Raw genomic sequence first — 22,104 nt, 5'->3', positions numbered from 1 at the left:
CTTTTGGTTTGACCTTGGAGGGAACCGGATGGACCTTAGGCTTCTTGGTTTCCTCTTTGGCCTCTTTCTATGCATGTATTTTCATTTTTTTCTTCACTTCCTCCCAAGTTAAACCCATCTGCACTTAAACTTCCTCGGCCATCTTTGTAACCTTTCTTTTTCTGGTAGGTGCAGTGAATTGTATATGAAACCTAAGATCCTTCACCTTGAATGTTCCAAATATTTCTTCCTTAGGATCAACCGGTTGGCTCAATAAGTGTTGAGCATACACCTCAAGAGTGATAGAGCCAACATCATACCCCATGGGCATCATCCATACGATTCGAGGATCCACTGGTTTCATTTGACATTGATCTTTGTCTACCATGAAGCAAATGGTTTACTCATACTTCTCAACAATCTCCTTAGGGATCCCTTCTTTGTTTTTTATTGTAGCTTGGAAGGATTCGAAATATCCCCAAAAAGAAGATATTCTAGTTGTGGCATCACCTATTCCTTATAATCCCTCTTTAATTTACATTTCCATCAGTCTATCATAGGCCCATTAGACCTTTCCTTTCACATTGAGTATCTCATTCAGGAAATATAAGGCCAAATAAATAAGAAGAGTTCCGTATTTGAAAGTGTACCTTTTATCTTTCTTAATCTTCTTCAAATTGCTCATCAATTTAGTTAGAAGAACTTTACACTAGTCATACCTTTTGTCTTCTTTCAATATCTGATATGAAGAGTAAATGACAGTACCAAAGACAAAGTTATGTTTGTTGGATTGGTAAACCTTGTAACCGAACACCATTGATCCAAACTTCACATCATTCTCTAGAATTTCACTTATAGAAATTTCTCTATTGTCGAACTTGTAACCAGTAGTCTCTATCACTGTATCTTTCAATACTTTGCTTAGGCTAGGTACTTCATCTGACTCACCTAGGCATGTCATAGCTCAAATTGCATATTTGGTAATCTTGTGAGGCCTGTCAAGCAATATTAAATCATCATGAACTCAAATAAGAATGTACCAGATCCACTCTTCTTTGTCTAACAACGAAAAATGGATGAACTATAAAAAACCCTTATCCTAAAGAACATTGTATTCTGGTTTAAGATATCCCAAACTGTCCGCCAAGTATTTTTTATACAGGTCCAACATATCTACATTACCAAGATCCTCAAGATCACAGTGGATGTATGCTCTAATATCTTCATTGTGAAGGATGCCATAGGGTACCAAAGAAAATGCACTTTTTGGATCGTCTTCAATAGACTTAAAAGGGTGTTTCTTGAATATAGGTCTAGAGATATCATTAATCTCCACAACCAATAGGGTAGAAATACTAGAAGTAGATGACATTATGAACTTTAGGGTTTGTGGAAATAGATAGTCTAAATAGATATATACCTTGATTATCAATTGACCACTAAAATTCACTTTAGAGTCACTGAAATCGTTATTGAGATCGCCAAATTACTTCGCTCGGCTTCTCTACACTATTTACTTGATCACATTGTGACAAATGAAACTTTTAAATGCCCTCTTATCCTTCGAAAACCTACTTTCCATTGCAATAAATGCAACCAGTTGCCATGATTTTCACAGAGTCACTTACCAGACCACCAAATATTCTCTGAAACTTTCAGATAACATCTGCATATCTAATTTAAGCTTCTAAAATTTTTGGAATTGATTGCCGATCACTGAAGAGAGGGTTATTAGAATCTACATGAAAATTTCCCCCTAAGGCATAAATCCCTAGCTACCAGATGAAGATCCTACACCGGATTCGGGTGCAGATCCATTTGTTCTTGTCTACCGGAGCATTGTTCTTGCTTCTGCAGTACTTTGCAATGTGACCGATTTTGTTACATGCTCGAGAAACAACATTTATCTACATAGGTTTAAATTTCATCGGATTTGGTCTCATCTTGCACTAGTTAGAGATATGCCCAAACATCCCACAAGAATAGCACCTCTTGTTTTGGAAGTTATTCATTACTACTCTACACATATTTGACTTGTGACCAAAATTATTGCATATGAAGTATTGACTGGTAAAGGTAGGAACATTATTGGTGTTGTTCATTCCATTATTCATCCTAATTCTTCATTGATTCACCATATGACCAAATGTATTGCAAGTAAAGAATCTACCATTAAATTCATGAGCATTAGGTTGTCTTACCAGAGGATTATTTATCTTCCTCTAATCATGTTTTGCATTTCCTTGTCCACATCCAAAGGATTCACCTTTCTCAAATCCAAGTATTTGCATGTCCTTTCTATGTCTCTCACTTTCCAGCATATCATCAAGCCTTGTTAAGCTATCTTTACATTTATCTTTGTAATCATTAGCAGTAGCAGTTCATCCCTTGAGGTAGTAATCTGTCTTTCAAGTTCTTGACCATCCTTCCTTGACTTCGTCAACTTAAGTTTCAACTTATCATTCTCATAGGTAAGCGTGAAGCATTCATCTACTCTTTCCTTCAATGATTGTGCCACATTCTCTTCATTCTTCTTTTGGTCCTTTGTCTCCTTAGTCAGTCTCATCACAATGGATTGCATCTTATTCTTCAAGGTAGTATTCTATCTCTCAAGCTTGTCAGCTTCATAAGCTTTACCTGGATATTCCATGACATGATCTTCTTTCTCGTTCATCTTATCCATCAATCCTTTCCTTTTGTCTCTTGATGTGCTCATTTGATCCTTCAATTCATTAATAAAATCATCAGCAGCATTCAAGTTTCTCTTCAAGGAACTCATCTCTTTTCTTGCTGCATCAAGATCCTCAAGTGCCACACCGAGTTGTCTCTGAAACCTAGAACTCATTAATTCAATCTCCTAGACCTTCCTCAGAGGAAATAGGCTCTGATACCAATTTTTAGAATCAGGGATCACTGAGAGGGGGGGTGGGTGAATTAGTGATCTACCGGTTAGCAGATTTTTAAACTTAGCTTTAAACCACCCGAAGCATACAAATGAAACTAAAACGTAGGAACATAAAATAATCAATGACAAGATCATAACTTCAGATTTTTTATGTGGAAACCCAAATGGGAAAAACCATAGTGGGATTTGAACCCACAATATTATTCCACTATGGCCAGTAGCAAAAACAATATTGCAATATGGAAATGCACAAGCATTCAGGCACACTGCCTAGAGAACACTGCTCAAATACAATAAGGGATACAACCCTGGAAGGTTCATTGCCTTATTGATTAGTTAAAATGATGAATTACACCAAAATGAACTCTCTAGTTGAGTGCTAAATATATCGACTGAGTCACCTCTATTCTTATGCTCTGTTCTGCCCTGTTCACTATCTCAATCAGCTATCAGATCAAGAATGCGCATGTGAAACTATGCTAAAGATGATTCTCGATCACCACTTGCTCACATACAATCATACCTTACACAAAAAACATTATCTACACCAAACTTGTTGGCATTGTGTTGTCATTGATGTCAACCAGTAATGGTGTCATTGATGTCATCGATAAGAAGAGGATGTCAACCAACATTGTGATCATTGGAGTCATCATTACACAAGTTAGTGTTAGAGACATAAGTTGGGATGTTGACTAGTAAATAGGCATTGGAGACCATTGGAATTATGGTAATGTCAACCAGTGAGTGATGTGTTGGCAGTGTATGGCTGTCAACCAGTAAGGATGTCAACCCGTAAGCGAGCAAAGAAGCAAAGTGAAAGGCTCCCATAAGATGAAGATGAGAATGTTGTGGATTGACAAGGTCGGTGACCGGGCTGATGTGATCCCACCAACAGAACAAGGAACTGTATGGTTCAAAGGTTGACCGATTATTGCATGACTCGTAGGGCAAGCATACAGAGGTCAGTGAAGAGTGCTTCAATGAGGTCATTGCAGAGTCGATTGATATTAAATGAGACTCTAAATATCATGGGTCGATTGCAGAGGTTTGTTGCTCAAGGTAGGTCAAAAGACAAGGATCTAATTCATCGATGTCATGATTGATGTAGGATGTCCAAGTGAAGATCAGATTTGGTGAAGATAACCATGAGATCATTCGATGTGATTGATAGAGAAAGCTTTATGTTTGATAAGTATAGAAAATGTGTATTAAGAAAAGAGATATAGAGGTGTCGTCTAGTCTATTGCAGGTTGTCCATCTCGAAGATGAGATCCGATTTGATCTGATATGCATCATGGTTCGTGAAGAAACCCTAGCGTGCCAAATTTGAATGTCCACCTTGGCAAGACAACTCAAATATAAATAGGCTGACCAAAGAACCAAGTGATTGATGCTGCTAGATGCTATGGTGCTGGATATTGAAGAACAGAGTGTGAGTGTGCAATAGAGAGTTGTTCAATTAGAGTGTTGAAGAGAAAAGACATTGAAATGACTGAGTGCTCGAAGAGTTTAACCAACAAGAGGGGTTTAACCAGCAAGGTTAAGGCAACTAGTAGATTGTCACTGAGCTTGATAGTGGTGTGAACCACTAGTGTTTGTAATGGTAATAAGGCTGAAAAGAGTGAGGCAAGGTAGAGTGAGAAGAGGTCAGTCAAGTCAGAAGTAGAGTAGAAGTGGAATTAGGCAGAGAACCAAGCAGGGTTCAACCGGTAAGTAGAGTAACCGGTAACCAGGTGCAAAGTCTAATAGTTCATTCAATCGGCAGAGTCTAAGCTGGGAAACAAGCTACAATGAGAAAAGGAGAGTAGAGAGAGAGTGAAAAGAGATCAGACAAGGCAAAGATAAAGTAGAGGAAGAGTCAGAGAATGTGAGCAAAAAATCAACAAAGAACAAAGAAAAGGTGAACTGGTGAAGAGATATTTGTGAGAGTTACAAAACTCATTTGTAACAAGGATATTACCATTGTATTGATTTGATAAAATTCATTGTAGATCACTAAGTTGGAGCTTTTTGTAGAGGTTGGGGCTCCTTGGGTTAGTGCCCTAAATTAGCAGGGGTTGGTGCCCTAAAATCAAGGGTTGGTGCTCCTTAGGTTGGTGCCCTAAAATAAGGGGTTGGTGCTCCTTGGGTTGGTGCCCTAAACTTTGTATTTAGTTTTATTGTGAAGCTGGATTGGAGCAGCAGACTCTAGCAGCATTTCTCACTAAATGTTTTCCCATATTGGGTTTTCCTCATATATCTGGTGTTGTGTGATGTTAACTTGTATGTGCTTGCATAATGTTCCCTTCTCTTATCTCATGGGTATGTCTTCTTGGTCTTTGATATGTTAACAAAAATTCACATTTAGGATTAATAGGGTTAAGGTTGAAAACCATTGATTCACCCCCCCCTCTTAGTGGCATCTTGTGTTCTATAAAACTTATATACCGACAATCACAAAATAGATCATTTACTATGTCGACCTGATAATGTTACGTGTAGTCACATGTCGTCTTGATCAGATCACTAAAGATAAATGATGATCACCAAAACAATAATAGAATGATGTTTTTATGTTGGCCGAATCAACACAAACACGTTTCAATGCATCACAATCACCGAAAAGCTTTCAGACCCAAAACTACTCTATTCAAACTAAAATATTGGCTACCTAGCTACTGGTTAATATCCGCTTCCGGTTAAGAAGAATTAAGGCTATTGGATTGAATCTCCATGAAGAGTTGCCATCAGTGAAAACCCTAGACCATTAATAATCCATCAGAAGTCATTGAATGAGTGTCAATTGCCAACATGAAGTTGTTAGATTACTACTTGCATGTGTTTCTTACAAGAATTTTAAGGTATATCAGATGGATGTCAAGTCATCCTTTTCGAATGGTGATTTGGAAGAGGAAGTCTACATTGAGAAACCAGAAGGATTTACATTACCAGATGAAGAAGACATGGTATGCAAATTGAAGAAAGCATTGTATGGACTGAAGAAAGCCCCTAGAGCCTGGTATGCTAGACTGGACAGGTATCTGATGAAGTTGGGAGTTTGTAAATGTACTGTTGATAGTAATTTATACTTTAAGGTTGATAATGATAATATCTTGATTGTTGAAGTGTTTTTTGATGACATTAGTTTTGGAGGAGATGATTATTTGAGTATGAAGTTTGTTGATGATATGCAAAAATAGTTTGAGATGTCTATGATAGGTGAGATGAAATTCTTCTTAGGATTGCAGATTACATAGACTAACAAAGGCATTTTCATTTCTCAATCTAAGTATGCAAAGTAATTGTTGAAGAAGTTTGGGTTAGCTTATTTTAAACCTGTTGGAACTCCTATGGCGACTGGATGCAAGTTGTCTAAAAACAATGAATCTCAGAAAATTAATCAAACTTTATATAGATCTATGGTTGGTGGACTACTATACTTCACTTAGACTAGACTAGACATTATGCATGTTGTTTGTCTGTGTGCAATATTTCAAGTTGATCCTAAAGAGACTCATGTTAGTGTTGTCAACAAGATTTTCAGATACTTGAAGGGGATAGTTGACTATGGTTTATGGTATTAGAAGAATGATGATTTCATGTTATGTGCTTATACTGATGTTGATTGTGCAAATGATGTTGGTGAGGGGAAGAGCACTACCGATGGAGATTTCTTATTGGGGAAGAAGTTGGTTTCATGGGCAAGTAACAAGATGCTATATCTCTATCTACTGCTTAAGTTGAATACATTGCTACTGCTAGCAACTATACTCAGGTAGTTTGGATGAAGCAAATGTTGAACTAAATTAGAGGTATGTATGATGAACCTACAATAACTATTGTCATGATTGGCATAACTGATGCAGATGAGTTGATGACTATATCGGTAGAAGAATGATAATGACATGAACAATTATTTGTGTTGTCATTGATTGCAACCTATGTCAATTAATGTTTGATGATGGTTATAGATGAAATTTGATGTCTGACTTGTTTGATAAGTAATTTGGTCTACCAGATTTAGAATTAGTAAGTATGACAGGGTTTACCGGTAGGACTGAGAATTAGGACTTCAACTAGTAAAAGAAAAAATTTTGATGCAATTGGTAAATCGGTGATGGTTGGAGACTTGTGGTTTGAGAAAAAAATCTTTTATGATGGATTTGTGTATGTGACCAAAACCACATTCTATGTTGATTACTAGAAGGCATGTTTTGAATTTCTGATGGAGTTGTGCTAAGGTTTTAGTAGGGTTTTAGGACTGGTGTTGAATTCAATCAACCGGTAATGATTTTTGATATGACGGTAATTGGTGGAGTGTCTACATAAAGCTGGTAACATGGCACAACCCGCGTGATGAGTTTCAAAGTTGCTTTGGCATGATTCAAGGAAGATTTTCTTGGGAATTGATGAAACGCTTAGTAGAGTGTTTTGAGCATACAAATCGGAATTCTGTGATAGGTTATGATCAACCAATGGTTGATATTGCATTGTAATTTGTTGTAATGATCTGGATAGCGATCTATGATGATCTCTTGTGATCTAATTATAAATTCAAGATGTAATTATGTTTTATGGCTGACTTAGTTGTTATGGCTATATAAGGTGATGCAATTGATGTTTCATGTGTCGGTGGCATTAGGAGAATGAGTTAAGTCATCCTAGAGAAGATATAGATCTACCCGAGTGTTGCAGATTGTGAAGCATAACTGGATCTGTTCTAGCAAGCTAAAAGTGTAAAGTAACAGATCATTTTTCACTTTTGTTCTCTAACAATTACAGCAGTTAAAATCCCTTAATTGGGTAGGTCCTAATAGGTCTTTGCCATCTAAGTCCCCTAACAGGGCAGCTCACAAAAGAGTTTTTAAATCCTCTGACCAAGTTGACCCTAACAGATCATTAGGCTCCTAGTTGGAGTGATAGGTAAATCCCTTAACCAGGTGACTCCTAATAGCGTCTACTCCTAACCAGGTATATTGTAAGCTCCTAACCAGGCTCATCTCCTAAGAAGGCATACTTCAAAAGACTACAAATTATTGTGGGTACCAATCCCCACCGTGGTTTTTCCCATTTGGGTTTTCACATCAAAAATACTGGTTTTCATGTGTTGAATGATTTTTCATAGTGTTTATGTTTTCATGCATTATTTTTGATTACCGGTTATGATAATGTTATCTCATCGTTCATACTTCATAACAAGAGTAAGTCACCCTACAAAATTTTATTCGAGTCCTTATCTTTCTAGAAATTCCTTGGTTCAATCCTTAATCTATTTGTAAATTGTCTCTTAATTCGTAACGCCAAGTTTTAATGGTCTGTTTGAACCCCATGAACTCATTGAACCATTTTGAAGCGAATTCATAATGTTCATTTAGGTTCCACAGGTTCTAAGGTTTCTAAAAGGTTTTTCATGCTAATGTTCACTCAAAGTGTTTTGCAGTGGTTCTTTTTCATGGTCGTGTATGATGTGTTATATCTTCTTTCTCCAAGTCATGAACCCTTTGAACCTTGTTCAAACAGTTCAATGGTGTTCAACATGTTCAATGAAGTTCAAAAGACCAGCGACACTTAACAGAGTTAATCTTTTCAAAGAGAATTTTCTTGGTGCAGTGTACGTTTTGTACTACCTAAACCCTCATGAAGTCAATTCAGATTGTTCATGCATGTTCAAATCAGGTGGGTCCCATGGGCTAAAAGACATGATGGTACATTTATTGCTAAGTATGATGAAGATTGAACCATATCTCGAGTGATGTCAACTGGTTGAGTTTTCATGGCAAGTAATCATTTCTGGGAATTGGCGGTTACTCCAAAAATGCCACCATGCATTCAATGCATGTGTGTGATGTCCAATCCCAATGCTCAGCACATTTGAGTTGATGATCAAAATTAATGCACTTAATAAGTTCATATCACTTCTTTTTCTATAAGGTATGAAGTGATTAATTTCTGAAAACTTGTTCTTCATTACTACGAAGTTTTTGGATAGAAGGTTTGTTTGCTAGTAGTCGCTCGATTGGTCTCAATTGTGAAGGTGAGTTTGTTTCCTATCCTCTTCAGTGATTTTTACCTTCTTTTCCTCTCTCATACTAGAATTTGTTGGGGAAAATAAGGGTTGTTGTTTATGAATTATGAAGTCCATATTGCACCTTTTTGGGAATATTTTTTGTCTTGCATGCATAGAGCCCATAGTCAGTAATACAGACTTGAAAGGAGAAAATCTGGAAGTTTTAAAGGAAAGCGTGTTTAAAAGAATTGATGGTTCATTTGGTTTAGAAATTCTAAGTAGTGGTCTCATAGAAGCGGAAGCTTTTCCTCTTGCTGCCCCTTGCCCATAACTAGTTAGGGAGTGTATTGTGAGGTATAATCCTATTTCCAAAACTATTAAGAAAGATAATGGTGAAACCCTCGCAATTAACAGGGAAGTTATTTCCTTTGTTTTCAAATTGCTTGATTATCAGTTCTCAAACTTTTCTCCCACCCAATCAATCACCGAGTTCAATGTAGATAAAATTGGACATCAGAATAATATAGCAAAATATTGGTTGAAGGTTCCTCAGAGGGGTGGCTCCAAATTACCTAAGAATCCCAACAAGAACCACATGCTTCCCCACATCCATGATGTCATGTTACTACTACACTAATTTAGACGTTCAGCTGAGGCCTAAAACTTCGATGATTGGATTTACTGCTATGTACAACTGGTGCTGGAAGGAAAGCAATATCTTGATTGGGCAGAGATGATTGCTGACTCCATGAGGGAACAATTGAGTATGGTGAAAAAGTTCAAGCAAAATTTCTTCATGTCCTCATATCTGATATATTGTTTGGCATGTGTCAAAGAGATAGTGGGAATACCTAGGCAGCTCACTGAGGGAGAGGTTTATGTGTATGACTTTTACCCTATGTTACAAAAGGATAATGCTTTGCTATATTTTAGGAGAGTACATAATGCTTTCCTAGGTTATTTGTGTTATGAGTTAAAGAACATGAAAACCAAGAGGATGTTTGAAGATGCATAGGCATTAGTGAAGAAATATGGTAGTTTCTTTATTCAGTTTCCTCATTTTTGTTACATAAGAGTAGGCAATTTTGAGGAAGAGCCTTTCAGACTTCCTTGTTTTTGTTCGGATTGTTTTGTTCTTGCTGAGGTTTGTAGGCAGTTGGCTATCGTAATTAAGAAAGCTCAACCCAGAGATAAATGGGAGGATCATTTTCCTATTCAATTGGGTATTTTATCTTGCAGTTCAATGTCAGATGCACTAAGCATTGGAGCCAACTTGAAAAACTTCAATTTTCCACTGTATCATGAAAGAAAGGGCTTTGACAATAAAGGTTTCTCACAGAATCTTGGTCTGATGTCGCACCTTCCAATCCCAGACCTAAAGGACTTCTGGGAAGATTGTAATGATGAGCTTGAAGTGTTCAAAAGAGAAAACATGAGAATGGTTCTGGAATAGGTAGTTTCACTATAGGTGAAACTTGATATAAGGGGAATCCAAGAGGATTATCTAGAGCTCTTTGAACTTGGATATCAAGACCAAGCTGAACCCAAAACATCCTACATTAATTGGGATGTAGAAGAAGAGGATGACATACAACTTAAAATACGGAGGGTCTTGGAAAGAACTGCGGAGTGGGTAAAGAAGAGAAGAGCAATGGAACTAGGCAACAAGATTTGTCCTGCAAAAGGTAGTGAGGCTGGTCTACATTCCCCAAAACATTTTTCTAACCCCACTTCTATGCCTATTCATGCAGTAAAAGATAAGAAGCCATCTTACACCAAGCACAAGCCTAATCTGACTCTAGACTTTTATACTCCTTGATATACAAGGACACGAAGTGCTGCGCAAAAGAAATGGACCAAGTCAAAGACAAAGAGGAAAAAGACAAAATCCTTGATACTCAGATTTTCAAAGTCAAGGACCTTGATAACGACATTGTCAACACCATAGATTCTCATGTAGTCATTGTAGCCATGATGCCACCCCCTAAGGTGATCAAAGGAATAGCTAGTTCAAGTACAACTCCTAAATGGCTAACCACTTCCATAAGAAAGAAATGGAGTTTCATTCCAGTGACCATCCTAATTCAGGACATGATCATTAAGTACACGGAGAAGGGTCCCAAACAAAAGAAGTTCAAAATAACTGCAAGATTGGATATTAATGAAGAGACTAGGAAGTGGGTTGCCGAGATTGCTTCTTATAAGCCCAAAGATGAGAATAAGGAGGTTAATGTAGAGGACTTTGAGATCACCAAAGTGGACCTTGGGAACATGAGTAGGGATTCAGATAATCACCTTTTCCAAGTATTGGCTAAGAAGATGCTCACTAGGTCAGAAAACGATGGGCAGGAGAAAAGAGACTTGAAGCAGCATATTAAAATTCTTGCTCAATTCATTGATAGTATCGGTTTCTTTGGAGCACTTCCCATATCACATGCTTTAGAAAGTTTTGACCCTACTACGCTAGAGAACAAGAAGTTGATGGGTCAAGTCTAACGAGCCAAAATCATCACGAGGGCTATGGAGAAATGGATTGAAGGAGTGATTAGAGATGGTGAAAAGTATATCACAAGCTCCAGAAAGTTATGCGATGAAATGCAAAGCCTCATTGCAGAGATCCAGAATCAGATTGTGCCATGGGAAAAAGAAGAGAATAAATGGGAAAATGTCTTACCCATCCTCACCAAGATAGAAGAGTACAGAGCCACAAAATTTTTAGTAGAAAACTCAATCAAGTTGGTAGACGAGTGCCAACTCTTCATATTGAAGAAGACTATAATGTGGCGGGTACTCGCATTCAAGTTTGTAATCTCTGATGCTAGGGCTTCTATTTATGAGCTTCAAGATCTTCAGTGCAGCTTGGTTAATGACAACAAAGTGGTTAATCCAGACCATGATTGGCAACTGGGAATCTGTGGACTGAACACATAGGATGCAATAAAGGCTTTTAAGCTGCACATGGAGAAAGTTAAGGCCAAAGGAAATTTCACTCCCGAAGATATAACGCAAGTCACCTGAATTGAGTCCATAACATTTATCGATAATGATCAGTTACCTAAGCATGCCGAGAAAATGTTGAAGCATAGGTGGGATAAAGAAGTTGCTAAAGAAAAGATCAATGCCATGAAAAATCCTAGCCAGTCTATAATTCAAGAACTTGCAACCACCCACAATGCCCAAAAAAGTGGAGGAGAGGATGGCGATCGAGAAGAAGCATAGCATGATGATAATGATCTATTTTTATTTTATGTGTTTTTCATAATCTTGCAAATGACTTCAGGACATCTATCCTTAAAATACTCTGTTGGTTTTTATAATTGTTTTGGAGGAGGTGGGGTTTTAAGGGAGACCTCCTCTGTTCTTTAAGACTACCATAAATTAGATTAAGATAGATAGAGAAGGGGTTAGAATAAGTTACTTAGATTTTGTTTTTAGAAGTTTTGTTTTTGTTGGAAGGAAGTCACTAGTTTCTCGAAATCTTAAATTAGAAAGAACTTAAACATGTGTTGTTGTGTCTTTGTTGCATGAAATACATATATATATAAAGATCATATGCATTTTGGAGAAGGAAAACCTTTGAGTTTTGAATTCGTGGAGTAGTATTTCTTTGCAAATATGAATCTAATTGAACGATTGTGATCACCTTTCTAATGGTAAATGTTGTTATTATTCTAGAGCTCCTTTCTATGTGATTTTAAAAGATATGTGTTTGAAAAGAGATTTTATTTCTCTTACCTATTTTTATGAAGTGCTAAATCGGTTTTTCTGAACTTTCTTTCGATCACCTCCATTTTTCATGTTGAAGCAATTTGAAGAATAGTTTTCTCTAAAATATTTGTAAACCATTTGCCTCTCATCTAAGAATGAAGTAGGTAGTCTTATGTGCTTTCAGGTTAAAAGCATACCAGTTTAATTTAATTAGATTATTCCCCGAATAACTAATGGAGGGAGATGTACCTATCAAAAATTCAGAGGGAAGTGGTGTATGTCACACTTACCCAATTGTTTAGTTAAACTTTTGTCTTTCAAAGAAGGCAACAAAGTTTAAAATAGTTTAATTTGAAGAAAGGCAAAAATCTGTTCACTAACAGATAAGTTTACTATTGTTTATCAGAGATCTGATAATGGTTACCAATAATGTTAATGAGTTGATAGATGAAGTATACTGATCTGATAATAAGTCTGTTTGAGTATGTGTTGATCAGATATCTAGTTGGTGAATAATTTTATTAATAAGATTGCATAAGTGGGTAACAAGTGTATGAGATCTGCTAAAGGGATAGATTTTATGTATTAAATGATTTCAGATCTGTTGTGAATGGTATTTTGATTTGAAGTTAGAAAATACTGATTCACCCCCCCCTCCTCTCTGTATTAACCAGATCCTCATAGGATTAACAATTGGTATGAGATTGGTAGTCCTCTATGTGCAGAAAAGATTAACCACTTGAGAAAAAGATTCAAAGGAAGACAAGATGATGAAGAAAGAGAGTCCAAAATTCAACAAGGATAATTATAAGATCTGGAAAGACTGAGTGAAGATATATCTCAAAGGTCTTTGTACTCAATACTGGAAACATGTTGAAACAACATATGTGGCTCCTACTACTGCTCCCTTGACATCGAATGAACTTAAAGATCAATAGGAGAACATGCAAGCCCTTGAAGCTATTGTAAGTACTTTATCTGATTTTGAATATATTGATGTTCAAGGATCGGAAACTACACATGAGGTTTGGAAAAAATTAAAGACAATTCATGGAGGAGATGAGCATGTCCAAAGAGAAAAAGAGGAAAGATTAAGAGGAAAATTTGATAATATGAAAATGTAAGAAGGAGAAAACATTGCACAGTGTGGTCAGAGAATTAAAGAAGTTGTTGGCGGTATAAAAGGTGCTAGTGGTAAAACTGATGATGATGTTGTGGTAAGTAAAATGCTCAGAACTCTTCAACCTAAATATGCTATTAGAGTATTGACAATCCAAGAACTGAGGTCCATTTCAAAGGATAAGGTAATTATTGACTCTTTGATTGGTAATCATACAACCTTTGAGTTAAATAGTTTTGGCAATAGTGTGACAAAATCTATTGAATCTACTTTTAAAGGTTCTATTACGGTTGATAACTCAATGATGAATAGTGAGTACCAAACCAGTACTGAGAGGGGGGGTGTGAATCGGTACAGGCACAAAAACTTTTCCTGAACCGGTTTGAATACAAATAGTGAACTTGACTGGCAATCACTAACATCAGTCAGAACCAAATTACTACTGATTAAGCACAATGAGGTTGTGAAAGATATAAACCAGAAACACTTATCTTTCCACACAACCTACACCCTCATTTCCACATTATCCTTGTGCATAAACAGGTAATGTGTCATTAAAAATGTAATAACTTGCTAGATCAACATGGTTCATCGCTTGACAGAAAACAACAAAACATCACATGAAAAGGACATCACATAAGACACACATATTTTTCATGTGGAAACCCAATTGGGAAAAACCACGGTGGGGATGAATACCCACAAGTTGTTTTTGAACCCTTTAGAAGTTCGCTTTGTTAGGAGCCTAGTCTGGTTAAGGAATGTTACAACAGGTTCTGTTAGGAACCAATCCTGTTAGGGATCACCCGGTTAAGGGATGGCTAGAATACCCGGTTAAGAGTTAAACCCTGTTAGGGGTTACCTTGTTAGAGGATTTTATGAACTCAATGTCTTTGAGTCACCATGTTAAAGGATTTATAGCAAGCTAGTTAAAGCTAACCTGTTAAGGGATTTTCCAACTATTGAAGTGATGAGAGATCAATAGGTATTACAATGATCTAGTAATAGCACTCAATGCCAATGCAGACTCGGTTTCGTTCCTTCCTTCTGCACACACACTTTGTAGGTATCAATTATTTTATTTGGTCTGGCAAGAATCACATATCTCTGTACTTAGATACACACCCAACATTTTCCAATAACCTCAACATCAAACACAACATCGACCTTAAAGGAAACAGATAGGTTGGTAGCATAAACCCTAAACCCTAAACATTTAGGTTGAGCAATTCAGTTGGTTCAATCCTAACCATTGAACACTTTGCATTTGAATACAATGGTCTTGAATAGATCTCAAGACATTCTCCATCATTCGTTCTTCACCATTTCTTGAAGGCGATAACCCATCACATGTTATTCACCATTTGCAGGGACTTCGCTCATTCCCGAGGTAGATAGGATCAATCCCCTTTGTGCAAGATCCTTCACATGCACAAGGCTGATGTGGCAACATGATTTGATCTCCATTACAATGCTAACTCATCACACAATGCCATCAGTTGAATCACAAGCTCGAAATACTTCAACTGGAAACCCTGAGGCTCGAACTACCAACCGATAGTCATACCATATTAAACCTTGATAGAGAACATTCCATATATCAGTTCACTTGGACAAAATTACCGCTTCACCTTTTGCACATATATCGGTTCACAACATTATACCGATTCACTTTTCCAGTTGCTCAACTTCAATAAACCGGTTCACTCTTCAACATATTACCGGTTCACTCTTCAGCATATTACCAGTTCTTTCTTCAGCATATTGACATCAATGACAACACAATATCATCATGTCAACATACTCTGCACATATGCCAACAATGGGTTCATCTGCTAGAAAAAGAAAGAATGTATGTCAAAGTCATGAGTGCAAATCTAGTTATGGAGGTAACTGGGAAAGTGAAGACAATGAAGATCAAGTAATGGAACTTGAAGCACTGCTAGCCAAGAGATTTCCAAGAGGCACTAGTAAGTATAAAGGAAAAATACCTTTAAAGTGTTTCTCTTGTAGTAATATTGTTCATATTGTTGCTATCTACCCTAACATTGATAAGAAAGATAAGTTCAATAAATTCAAAGGGAAAGGTAGAAAACGATGTTATGTTGCAGTGGATTAAGGTGTGACTGATGAAGAATTTGAAGATGAAGATGACAATGAAGAGATTGTGTTTGTAGATGTAAAGGAGGAATTGTCTGATGAAAAGGCATTGGTTTATCATGTAGAGAACAGTAATGAATGGATTATACACAGTGGTTGTTCACACTATATGACCAGAGATAAGAGTAAGTTCCCAACTCTTATTTATTTTGATGGAGGTGTTGTTAGATTTGGAAATGACTCTCCCTCCATGGTGAAAGGTAAAGGTTCTATTTCTTTGAATGGGAAGAATAATACTGATGATGTATTTTGGGTTGATGGTCTAAAACATTATCTGTTAAGTGTTGGACAACTCAATGATAAAGGTTATTTTCTTGAGTTTAATGGTAGAATCTGTAGAGTTCTTCGAGGAAACGGTGAACTAATTGCTACTGGAAAACAAAAAAAAGGTAGCTTATTTTATTTAAATGCTAATATCAATAGTTGTCTAGTTGCAAAGATGGAAGATAGCTAGTTGTGTCATAGGAGTTGTTGTCATATGAATTTTGATAACTTGGTGAAGGCAAGCAAGTCTAGTGTTGTGAGAGGATTACCACAAATTGTTAAACCGGATTATGTGATTTGTAAAGACTATCAGATTAGTAAGATGACTTCTATTTCATTTAAGAGAAATAAGTGTACATTTGAAAATATTTTGGATTTGGTTCATACTAATCTCTATAGTCCTATGCGAACAGAAAGTTATTTTGGTGATAGACATTTCATGCTTTTTACTGATGACTATTCTAAGATTATATGGGTTACATTCCTAAAGGAGAAATTTGGAGCCTTTAGTAAATTTAAATCATTTAAAGCTCTAGTTGAGAATGAGACCAGTAAAAACTTGAAATACTTAAGATCTGATTGAGGAGGAGAATTCACATCTGATGAGTTTGTCAATTATTGTGATGAATAAGGTATCAAAAGACAGATGTCTACTCCAAGGACACCACAACAAAATGGTGCAGCAGAAATGATGAACAGAATGATTGTTGGTTCTGCTAGAACAATGTTATTACAAGGTAATATGCCTAAGATGGTTTGGAGAGGAGCGATAAGTACTGTTGTCTATATATTAAACCAGATACTTGTAAAGAAAGACAACAATAAGACACCTTATGAGCTATGGTATGGTAAAATTCCTTGTGTTAGTTATTTCAAAATCTTTGGAAGTCAATATTTTATTAAAAAGGATAACTACACTGGAAAGTTTGATACAAAATCTGATGAAGGAATATTTCTTGGTTACTCTTCTAAAAGCAAAACATATAAATTCTATAATATGAGAACTAACAAAATAGTTGAAAGTGTTAATGTGAAGGTAGATGATTTGTCAAATAAATTTGAAGGAACAAGAAGGTTTGAACCTGAAAAAGATGATAATGAAGAAAGACTGGTGATCTTTGAACTAGAAGCACAAAATAATGATCAACCAAAAAATGTAGTTTTAGGTGCTCAACCAATAAGCAAGGACAGTGAAGAAGAAAGTAGTAAATCGACTGATGAATCTAATGAGGAAGATGCAGAACCAACATGAACAATACCTAGATATGTGAGATTAAATCACTCCCAAGACTAGATAATTGGTGACAAGAATGTAGGTGTGCAGACTAGGAGGAAGATTACAAAAAATTCTTATTTGATCTCTACAATGGAACCCAAGACAGTTAAGGAAGCACTCAAAGATGATGATTGGGTGAAAGTAATGAATGAGGAATTAGATCAAATAGAGAAAAATCAGACATGGTCACTTATTCCTAGACCAGAAGACAAGAATGTGATTGGAACCAAATGGATCTTCTGGAATAAGAAGGTGAAGACTATGGTGAAAATTTTGCACCAGTTGCAAGATTGGAAGGAGTAAGGATGTTGCTGACATTTGTTGCATATAGGGATTAAAAGTCTACCAAATGGATGTCAAATCAGCCTTTTTGAATGGAATTCTTGAAGAAGTATACATTGAACAACCAGATGGTTTTTCCTTGACCGATGATAAGGACATGCTATGTGAATTGCATAAAGATTTGTATGGTCTAAATCAAGCACTGAGAGCATGGTATGAGAGATTACATCCACATTTGATCAAGATTAGATTCCAGCGTACCAGTGAGGATAGTAATATTTATCTAAATATTGATGGAGACAAGATGGTAATAGCTGAAGTATTTGTAGATGACATAATTTTTGGTGGAGATGATAATATGAGTATGGACTTTGCTGATGAGATGAAAAAGGAATTTGAGATGTCTCTAATTGGTGAAATAAAGGTCTTTATTGGATTATAGATCCAACAACTGGATGGTGGTATTTTTATTTGTCAAAGCAAGTATATTAAAGAGGTGCTGAAATTTTTTGGCATGGAAGAATGTAAACCGATAGGTACACCGATGGTAACAGGTTGCAAATTGACAAAGCAAGATGATTCACCTGATGTTAGTGAAAAAGAATATAGGTCTATGATTGGCAAACTACACTATATTGTACATTGCAGACTAGACATTGCTCATGCTATTGGGTTAGTTGCAAGATTCCAAAAAGAGTGCAAAGAAAGTCACATGGTGGCTGTTAAGAGGATTTTTTGATATCTTAAAGGAACATTAGACTATGGATTATGGTATCCCTGCAAAGGAAATTTCACTTTAGATTTTTTACTGATGCAAATTGGGCAGGCAATGTGGATGATAGGAAAAGCACAACTGATGGAGCTTTTCTACTTGGAGGAAGACATGTTACATGGATAAGAAAGAAATAAACTTGTGTTTCTCAATCTACAATTGAAACTGAGTATGTTGTTGCATCCATGAATTGCATGCAAGCCATATGGATGAGACATGTGCTAGAAGGATTCAAGATAGATAAGTTTGAACCATTGACTATCTATTGTGACAATACGATTGCAATAAATATTTCCAAGAATCCTGTACTTCATGCAAGAACCAAGCATATAGAGTTGAAGTATCATTTCGTAAGGGAAATAATTCAAGAGAAGTGGGTAAAGATGGAGTATCTGAGGAGTAAAGATCAGTTAGCTGATATATTTACTAAACCATTGCCAAAGACTACTTTTGAGTTTCTTAGAAGTAAATTTGGGGTTAGACCCATACAATGGAAGAACTAAGATGTTGGAGTCACATCAATCATGTGGATTTCATGTTTATTATTCACTAAGGATTGATGAAGAAGTGAGCTACTCCATAGGGGGAGTGCTCTAATGCAGTATGATATGATTTACAATTCTGGTCAGATTGAAGTGAACTGATATTTTTCTTTACTCTAGCATTGCTATCAAGGGGGAGAAGAAAAATAAATTAGTTAATCAGTTATGGAGAAGAAAAATAAATCTGATGATCATGCTTGAGGAGAAGAAAAGACAGCGAAGACCAACAGATGCAAAGATCGACAGTTAATGTGCTAAGATGCAGATGATTGGTATATATGATTGTATATTGATTGTATAACTGATTGGTGTTGCCATCTATGCCAAAGGGGGAGATTGTTGGCATGATTGGCATAAATGATGTAGATGAGTTGATGACTATATCGGTAGAAGAATGATAATGACATGATCAGTTATTTGTGTTGTTATTGATCACAACCTAATTAATGTTTGATGATGGTTACAAATGAACTTTGATGTCTAACTTGTTGGATAAGTAATTTGGTCTACCAGATTTAGAATTTGTAAGTATGACAGGGTTTACCAACAGGACTAAGAATTAGGACTTCAACTGGTAAAAGAAAAGATTTTGATGGAATCATTAAATTGGTGATGGTTGGAGATTTGTGGTTTGAGACATAAGCTTTTATGATGCATTTGTGTATGTGACCAAAACTGCATTCTATGTTGATTACCGGAAGGCATGTTTTGAATTTCTGATGGAGTTGTGCTAAGGATTTAGTAGGGTTTTAGGACCGGTGATAAATTCACTCAACCAGTAATGATTTTTTATATGACGGTGATTGGCATTGAGTCTAAATAAAGATGGAAATAGGGCACAAGTAGCTTGATGAGTTTGAGAGCTATTTTTGGCACGATTGAAGGAAGATTTTCTTAGGAATCAACGAAACACTTAGTAGAGTGTTTTGAGGATATAGATCAGGTTTCTGTGATGGATTATGATCAACCAAAGGTTTATATTGCATTGTAATTTGTTGTAATGATCTGCATAGCAATCTATGATGATCTCTTGTGATCTATTGTAAATTCAAGATGTAACTAGGTTTTATGGCCCACTTATTTGTTATGTCTATATAAGGCAACACATTTGATATTTCATGTGTCGGTGGCATTAGGAGAATGACTAAAGCCATCCTAGAGATGATAGAAATCTATGTAAGTGTTGTAGATTGTGAAGTATAATGGGATCTGACCTAGCAAGCTAAAAGTGCAAAGTAATAGATCTTTTTTCATTGTTGTTCTCTAACAATTACAACATCTAAAATCCCTTAATCGGGTAGGTCCTAACAAGCCTTTTCCATCTAAGTCCCCTAACAAGGCAACTCACAAAAGATTTTTTAAATCCTCTAACCAGGTTGATCCTAACAGACCATTAAGCTCCTAGCTAGACTGATAGGTAAATCCCTTAATCGGGTGACTCCTAATAGGGTCTGTTCCTAATGAGGTGTATTGTAAGCTCCTAACCGAGATAATCTCATAACAAGGCATACTTCAAAAGAGTACAAATTATTGTGGGTACCAATCCCCATCATGGTTTTTCCCATTTGGGTTTCCATATCAAAAATCTTGGTGTTCATGTATGGAATGATTTTTCATAGTGTTTATGTTTTCATGCATTATTTCTGATTACAGGTTATGATAAGTTTACTATTGTTTATCAAAGATCTGATAATGGTTACCAATAATATTAATGTGGTACTACATTCTAAAACAAAGCATATATCAATTAAGTATCACTTCTTGAGGGAGAAAGTAAGTGATGAATAAGTCAAATTGGAGTATGTATCTATAAAGGATCAGATTGTAGATATTTTTACTAGGCCTCTTCTTGCAGATACATTTGTCTATTTGAGAGATAATTTAGGGGTTTGTGCCCCTCTTGATGAGAAATAGATGCATTGATATACATCAATCTAGTGGACTTCATAGTCTTATCTTGTACGGGTTTATGAGTTGGTGCTGCTACTTAATTGAAGTAGTCATTAGGTGGTTCAGATGTTCATTTGTGAGTTTGACCTAAGGGGGAGAGATTGTCCTTCTTAGAGGGAAAGAAGAATGATTTGCATTTTGTCTTTGGCATTGCTATCAAAGGGGTAGAGAAGCATGTAAAAATATGTCTTATCTTTGGAGCTTTGTGTGCATGATCTTAGGGGGAGTTTGTTGGTGTTAAATTATTACTTTGCATTGATTATTTTTTACATTTATATGTTGCCATCAATGCCAAAGGGGGAGATTGTTTGATATCATTGCTGCTAGGATATGTTGTTGTCATTGATGTCAACATATTCTTGTATTCTAGTGATCTGCTGATTGTAGTGAATTGTTCTAGTTGGTTTATCTATTTGCTATGCTGAATCAACTAGAGATACTTCATTCTTTATTGATTTCATGATGCAATGTGGTGACTTGATTGAGTTGTGGATTTCAGTATGGAGATTGGTTTTCACTATTCAGTGTTGCAGTATTCTCATGTTTGATCCGTTGTGCTCTGGTATGATCATATCTCTGGTTGCGGATTTGGGAGAGTGTTTGGGATGTTCATGTGTATCTTCATTTTAGATGGTTCATGATTTGGTGCTCTGCAAGTTATCTTTCTTGTCCAATTTGATGTTGTTGAGTGTTAGCGTGTTGATCAATGAAGATTTGATTAAGTGGTGTTGGTGCAACTATTGTGGATGGTTCTAATGTACTTGTCGGTGTTTCTTGATCATGTCCTATTTATTTTGGTGGTCTGTATTGATCATTGTGCATGATCTTATGGGTCTGGTGATATTCTTCATGTTATGTAGTATTTTTAGTGGTGTAATGTGTTGCGGTTGATCTTGGCAAGATTTTTAGTGGTGTTGCATATTTGAGGAGTTGATTTAGGTCCATGCTATGTTGTCTATGACATTGTATTGGTTTGGTGGTTGATTTATGTATCATGTGATGAAATTTTATAATTAGGTGTTAAGGGTTTAGTCGATCATGTAGTCAAGGCTGATGATCTATATAAATAGGTGTTATATCCATGTATTTTAGATATAGTTTTTTGTTTCTACATTATGAGAGAGTGGTTTACGTGAGTATAATAAAATTCATCTTTC

The sequence above is a fragment of the Cryptomeria japonica genome, chromosome 5 (assembly GCF_030272615.1).
Source record: "Cryptomeria japonica chromosome 5, Sugi_1.0, whole genome shotgun sequence".
Lineage (NCBI taxonomy): Eukaryota > Viridiplantae > Streptophyta > Pinopsida > Cupressales > Cupressaceae > Cryptomeria > Cryptomeria japonica.
The sequence above is the reverse complement of the archived record's forward strand: the minus strand, read 5'-3'. Positions refer to the sequence as shown.